Below are 7,345 nucleotides of genomic sequence, written 5' to 3'. Positions count from 1 at the left end.
GCTATTAGCAAGAAATTAGTTCCTGTGAGGATGTTGAGGCACTGGCACAGGTCACCCAGAGAAGCTGTGGCTGCTCCATCCCTGGAAGTGTTCAAGGCCAGGCTGGATGAGGGCCTGGAGCAACCTGGTCTAGTGAAAAGTGTTCTGCTCATGGCAGGGGGTTTGGAACTAAATGGCTGTTTAGTTCCCTGCCAACACAAACAATTCTACAGTTCCTGGCCACAGACCCTCCAGGACTTTGGTCATCATTCAGCCATGACCACCCTCCTGGAGGGGGCCAGGGCTCAGCTGTTTTGGCAGGAGTGCACCTCTGCCTGAGAGCAGACAGTGTTATGGAAGTTCAGTCAATTACCTTGATTTTTACACAGGATTTTCCACAGTGAGAAGCAAGACTGCTTGGAAAACAAGCAGGTTGCCTGCAATCCTACATTCACTAGATTGGAGAGGAATGAAAGGAGCAAATGGCACCACTGTCCTCTCAAGTGCTCTTTGTTTATGACAGGTCAGAAGCCACCCTAACAAATGCTGACTCCAAACAGTCCTGACAAGCATTTTCCAGGCAATTTGCCTGCCCTTCATATTCTTTACCAAAAAAAAAAAAAAAAAAAAAAAAGGGAAGTTTTGTTTTTTTTTCCCTTCTGTCACCACCTCTGCCTTTGTCTCCCAGCAGAGAGATATGGAAACTCACCATTCCAGCAGCTCCTCAGCTGGCAAGGCAGAGCTATATATCAAGGCTCTTCCACAAAACTCATCTTGCAGATAAGTAGCTTGTTTTGATATAAGATCAAATAAGATCTTGGCTTGACAAGCCTGAATCATCCCTGGGATCACTTGAATTACTTTGGATTTACATTGGTATAACAGAGACCTAGTTTTGCCAGATAAAAGCTTCCCTCTCCTAGCAGACATGCTCTCTGTGCAAAAGCAGTGGCTTGTTCTTGAAGGACTCACAGAAAGGCAGAATTTGCTTTTCCTAAGGAAATTTTGGAACACTCTGCTGTGTTTTGAGTTTCTCCTCATCTCCCAGCTGCCTAGCAGTATTGCCCATTAATAAGGTGTAGATACATCAAAGCACTGCCTGGTTCCTGTGGCAGAAGACTTTGTCCTTCAAGGTAGTGATCCTCAGATGTTACTTTTCAACTGCCCTCCTTGGCTTTTGGAGTGGCCATGCCTGGGAGGAGGAGCGGGCATCTCATGGAACACCTTGACCAAGTCCTTGCTACCACTAATGTAGAGCAACTCTCCCAGAAGAAGACAAATGTGACTCAGATGATTCCCTGCAAGAGAAGACAGTAAGATTAGTAGCCAGTGGATCTGAAAGGACAAATTTCCCTAGGAATTTATTAATTTTGTGCAATATATTTCTTACTGAGCTACCTCCAACATACTCCAGGACCTATGGATTGGGCACTCACATCCATTGCACTTCAAGGAAACGAATGTTTTGCAGTGGTTGAGGATACTTTGTCATGGTGCCATGTGTTCCAACAGTCCCCTTTTTCCCCTGCACCAGGAACCATGCCCTCCTGTTTTCATCACTATCATCCATGGGAATTTGACACTTGTGAATTTCTCCACCACTTCCAAGGCAGATATTTTCATTCCACAACCTTCTTCTCTTCAGCAAGGAACATCTGTAGGACATGTCATGGAGGCTTGTAGGGTACTTCCTTCTATGTATTATCAGCCCAACCCTGACCTAACATCAGTGTGCAGCCAACTCTAGCACTTGTGCTGACTCCTGCAGTTGGTGAGAAAACCAACTCCAAAATCTGCTCCCAGGTGTCTCTGATTACAGAGCTCAAGGGAAATTGCTTGGGTATTAATTGGAGAGGTCACCTCCATACCTCAGCTTCATCCAGGCTGAGCTTCTAACAACAAGCATAAAACCATCAGTGCAGTCAAGATTTATTTGCTGCAGTAGGGACAGGCTGGAAAAGTAGGCTGTGGGGGGAAAACAATAGTGATGTAATTCTTCATGAAAACCCCAGGAGCAAGGCATTTCTTAACATCCTCATCTAAGCTCTGAACTGTAATTGAGATGCTGTGCTTGGGAGTTCACAGGAGCCTTGACTTGGGTACTCAATGTTTGCTGAGAAATCATCCTCACTTCTTGCAGTGTCTGGTGATTGACTTCTGCCATGTCCTCCCCTCGAAGCTTTATGTTTCAGGCGAAAAATACTGTACTGTAGCCAAAAAGACTATGCAGAAGAAGATGTTCCCAAATGTACTTTTTTCAGAGATCTTTGACACCAATAGTCTTTCATTGCTGCCAGTCTGAGAAATGAAGTCAAGCATAATTTTAAAAGCTCCGGATATGCTTTTTTAAAATGCACTGGGGAAAGCAGTAATTATCCAGCACAGCTGATGAGACTTGTGCTTACCAGCAGACAGTCCCCTCACACACCCATAATCTGGATGCTAATTAAACCAATGACATCTTCTATATTTCCATTTCCCTCTTTTACAAAGTTTTAGAGAACGGGAATGTTTCAGTCTTGAGGAGAATATGACAATTATATTTACCCAGAGAAGCTGTGGCTGCTCCATTCATGGAAGTGCTCAAGGCCAGGTTGGATGGGGCTCTGAGCAACATGCTCTAGTGGAGATGTCCCTGCCCATGGCATCAGGTTCAGAATTAAATGATCCTGAATGTGCCTTACACCCAAACCATTCCATTATTCTAATTTTAGATGCTCTGTATCACCAGTGCAGCCTCAGGCATTGAAGACATGGTGACAAAGCCCCCTAAGTTTTCAGAGGGTTCCCAGAAATGCTTCTCCACAACCCCCAAAACTATCATGTGTCCAAGGCCTGCCTAAACTTCAGCAAATCCTGCTATTTAGTTATGGGGTTCTTTTTCAAACCTTATTTACTTGGCCCTCCAAATAGCTTTCTCCCAGTTTTTTGCACAACACAACTGCATTAGTCAAGTAAATGAATAACAATACTGTTTCTGAGGAGAGCTCAGAGCTCTTGGCTGTGGTGCTGCCAAGATGCAGCTGCCTCATTAAATCTGTGTCATATCTACTTTCACTCACACAAGGAGGCATATCTTGGCTGCTGGACAGTGGTCAGGAGCTGGCAATTTGGGCTTCTTTTGTGTTTCGGATTCTCAGTGGTTTTTTTTTAAAGGAGTTGGTGTTGCACAGTCTGTCAGATGCAATTGTAAAGAAATCATGGCAAAGAACCCTCTGATCCTGGAAAAAAAAAATCAATCCATCTTCTGGAGAAAATTATATCCAGCTCACAGTTAGCATTTTCCCTGCAATGTGGAAGAAGCAGAGTTACTCCAGTTCTCTCCTGACTCTGCATCTGTATGGCTCGTGCTGCAATTACTGATCTCATTAACAAAGCGCTGCCAGACCTGGCTGGGATTTGGAGAAGATCTAGGGAAATGATGGGTATTGCAAGAAGAGGTAGGGCTGATTCATAGCTTGGCTATCTTCCCTCTGAATCAGCAGGAAAATAATTAATATACAGGCTAGCAGTTGGAGACAGCAGCCAGCAGTCCCCCTTACAATCTGAAGTCTTCCTTATTTTTCAGTAACTCAAGTCATTTTACTTTCTAGTTGTGTTAATTACCAAACAATTGTGTGAATCATTTGGTGAGGAAAAGCAAAGACAAAATAATTAGCTTTACCTTTAATTCTTGGTGGAGCCTCTTGTTTCTCCTGGGCAACCTAAATGCCCAGGACTTCCCACAGTGCTTATACTGGATCTCAGGTAGTCTATGCTGTAGAAGGAAATAATTTCTGCTGCATGGGGCCTGTGGGAGGAGTTTGGGATGCCTGACCCAGGGTGTTGCATCCTTTGAGAGCCCTGATCTTGCTCAAACCTTTCCCTGGGGAATGGCACTGTCTCACATGCACATCTCTGTATTTTAAAAGAGAAAAAGAGAGAAAAAGCAGACCCGGCAATAGTCAAATACCACAGAAAGACCAATCACCATGTATGAGGGTGGGAAATCTTACTGCCCAAGGATATAAATCCATCTCAAAGCATCCAGATTACTTCATCTTTGCATATGGTGTTTTAATGGCTGATGATACACACAGCCAGTGGAATGTCTTTTCATTGTTAGATGTCTTTGCCAAAAAGAAGGCAGTAAAGCCAAAAAGAGACAGAGGAAAAAGTGTTTTAAAAGTTTATATTTCAACTCTGAAGACTGGAAAAAAAATCTAAAAAAATCCAATAAAACAACCAGTTTAGTGACATCAATAATTTAGAGAAAAAAAGGAAGATGAATTTCCCCTTCACATTCAGGTTCTTACAAGGTAAAAAGCCCAAAGGAGGAACAAGGCTTGTATCTAATTGAGTTATTGGGGAATACTTTTCAAGTCTAGCTTCAGAGTGGGCAGGCAGGGGATGCTGTAGGATCCCTGTCACCAGAGGGTTCAAAGAGGCTGAGCTGTGCTAGGGCATGGCAGCTGAAGGGATGGAGCATCGTGCCAGCCCCCACTGGCTCATCTCATTCCCCCAAGGGGAAACAGGGTAAGTGCCAGGCACAAACACCCCGTGCTTCTGGTACAGCTGCCACTGCCACAGTGTGGTGCATGCCAGTTTTGATCTGGGGGTGAATTAACCAGTGAGACACTTCAGCCAGGGACACAGTGCTTGTCCCTTCCTCTGGGTGCCTTAATTGAAGAGGCATTGCTCCAGTCATACCCACAGATTAATGCTGCCAGCCTGAGGTCTCTGTCAGCAGAGGTCCCACAGTCTCGTATCTGGGTGAGTGCAAGTGATTGCAGGAATCAGTCACTTCTCATTAGCCAAGCCAAGGAAAAAAATCTTTTAATGCAAGAGCAATAGGGTTTAAATCTTCATATTGACATGAACCATACCTTCACAGGTCATAGAGATATATGTTCTTTTCCAGGACCCATGTATGAGACTTAAAACAACTGTCACACCTTAATGAATAAAATGAGACTCCTCCTGCCCTCTCTAATCTGCTGACTTCCAACTTCAAGCTTCACGATACTGAAGCTTCAAGCTGTCATCTCTGGTATTATCAGACAGTATATATATATACAATGAAACTATGGTTCTCTAAGAAGAGATAGTCAAGCTGGGCATGGATTCAGGCAGAATAACACCAGGGTTTCATTTGAAATCAGAGGTTGTAAAGAGATGATCTTTACCTCCAGCCTTCCAACATGATGATGGTTCCCCTCCAGATATAAATCAACACCCTTGCTGGAGGTAATTGCCTCCAGTACTGTGTTTAGCACTGTTGAACCTAATTAAGGTATGAATGGCCAGGGTTTAATTTTGATTTAGGGTTCTGCCCTTAATATGTTTAAACATGGATTTCCCCTAAAGCCTGATCATTATGCGTTTGCTGCTCTTGTGGTTGTACAAACTGGACAAGGGGTTGCTGATGTGCCCTGTGATGCTTACTGGAGAGGAAGGGATTTGCTGGGATGTAACACAGCTCATGGCATGGGAAAAAGGCTTTTTACCCCACCCTGAACACAAACACCACATGATGTGAGCATATGGGCAAAGCCACTTAGTATCAGATGTCCTGGGCATTACAGAAGAGCCACAACCACTCGGGAGGGATGTGCACGAGTGCCTCGGTTGCAAAGCAAATTGATAGTGAACTGTCAAATCCAGGGGGATGTGGCAGGAAGATTTTCAGCAGAAACAAGTCCACGGCGTTAATCAGCCCTCCTGCTTTAATTAATGTCAGCAGCAAGAAAACAGCTGGAGTTTGTTTGTTTTTCAGATAACCTGTATAAAAATATCCCTTCTGTAGCAGCTGTTTTCATGCTGTGGCTTGAAATCCATTGTTGTTTTTCATTTTGTAACTAGCACTTAATCTTGCTTTCATTTCAGCTGGGGTGGGATGCTATAAATGAGATGATTAAAGAAAAAATCCCAAACAAATAGAAGAAAAAACCCCAAAACAAACAAACCCTCAGAGGACTCTAAATTAACAAAACCCTGTAAAGCAACAAAACCCTGTGAAGCAATGACTCACAAGTGCCTGGACAGGTTTGCCTGGCTGCAGAGGGGATACGGTTGTTTTGTTCATCACTTCTCCTACCTGAGAAGTTGGATTTGTCCCCAGGCTTCTACAATACTGCAATATTTTAACAAATGTACTCCATTCCGCTGTTCGGCACGGAGTCAACACACCAGCTCTGAGGAAAAAGCAGTGCTGAGGTTAGACATCCACATAAATCACTCTCATACTCGGCCAGCCTATAAATATTAGGGGTTTGAGATCAGCAGAGTAACTTGCTTAATTCCATTTCTGTGGGATCATGTGAGCTGCTGTTGATTAGCATTCACCTACCTGATCTCCAGGATGAGAGATAATCAGCACCCTTGATGTCCCAAGGTGTTGCTGGGTGCTGTGCCATGGGCACGAGGTCCACAGGACCTGCACACTCCAGCTGGTCCCTGTGTTCACTCTACGTGTATGTCAGGGCCACTAATTACTGCTAATTTCATTAAGTTGGTGTGTGCCTCTTGCATGCATTGTAAAGTCAGTCTGAGTGAAGGTGATTAATGAGGTTGGATGTTTTTAGTAGCTATTTGTATTGCTGTAGCAGCTGGAAAGTGTCATGCACTGAGACTCTTGGGTGTTGCATGTGAGCAAGGTGAGATATCCAGCTTGAGGGTGACTCACCTTGGAAAGGAGTTTAGGAGCCAGGATGCTAAATTAACCACAGTGATTGCAAAATGGGTCTACAGAAAATCTAAATATAGGTCTAAAGTTTCTGCTTGTAGTTGGGATGTTTTATCCATCGCACAGAGTGCTTCACACAACATTAGTTCTGTCTTGGCAAACACAGAGTTTTAGGTGTCCCTCACATACAAAAGGTGAATGAGGACATCATCCCAGCTCTGTTCCTGCTGAGGGTGCAAGAGACCTCTTCTTGAGCTCATCACATTATCTCCTCTTGGGTGACTAAGTTTGAGTCCAGACATTTGTCCCTGTCCTGCTTCTGTGGATCCTGTCCCATGCCAGCACAACCATGGTCCATGTCTCCATAAGAACCCATCAGAGAACCCCTCAAAAGTGACCCACAGAAGAGACAGACCCACCACAGCTTCATTAGTGACTCCACTGTCTTGTCCATCTCCATGAATTTAGGAACAAATATCCAGGCTGGATAGTCAGCTCCTCTGCTAACTGGCAGCAACTTTCTCCATACAGCACCATGAACAGCCAAATCTATGCCTATAGCCACTGGGATTTAAGCCTTTGAACAGGCTGGGAAAAACAAAACAAAACAAAACAATAACAGCAAACAAAAAACAAAACTGAAAAACAAAAACCAAGGGGGAAGTTGAAGTGGGGAGGAAGAGAAATTAATAAAGCTGCAAG

This window comes from Lonchura striata, chromosome 2 (assembly GCF_046129695.1).
Source record: "Lonchura striata isolate bLonStr1 chromosome 2, bLonStr1.mat, whole genome shotgun sequence".
Classification (NCBI taxonomy): domain Eukaryota; kingdom Metazoa; phylum Chordata; class Aves; order Passeriformes; family Estrildidae; genus Lonchura; species Lonchura striata.
Note: the sequence above shows the minus strand (reverse complement) of the source record.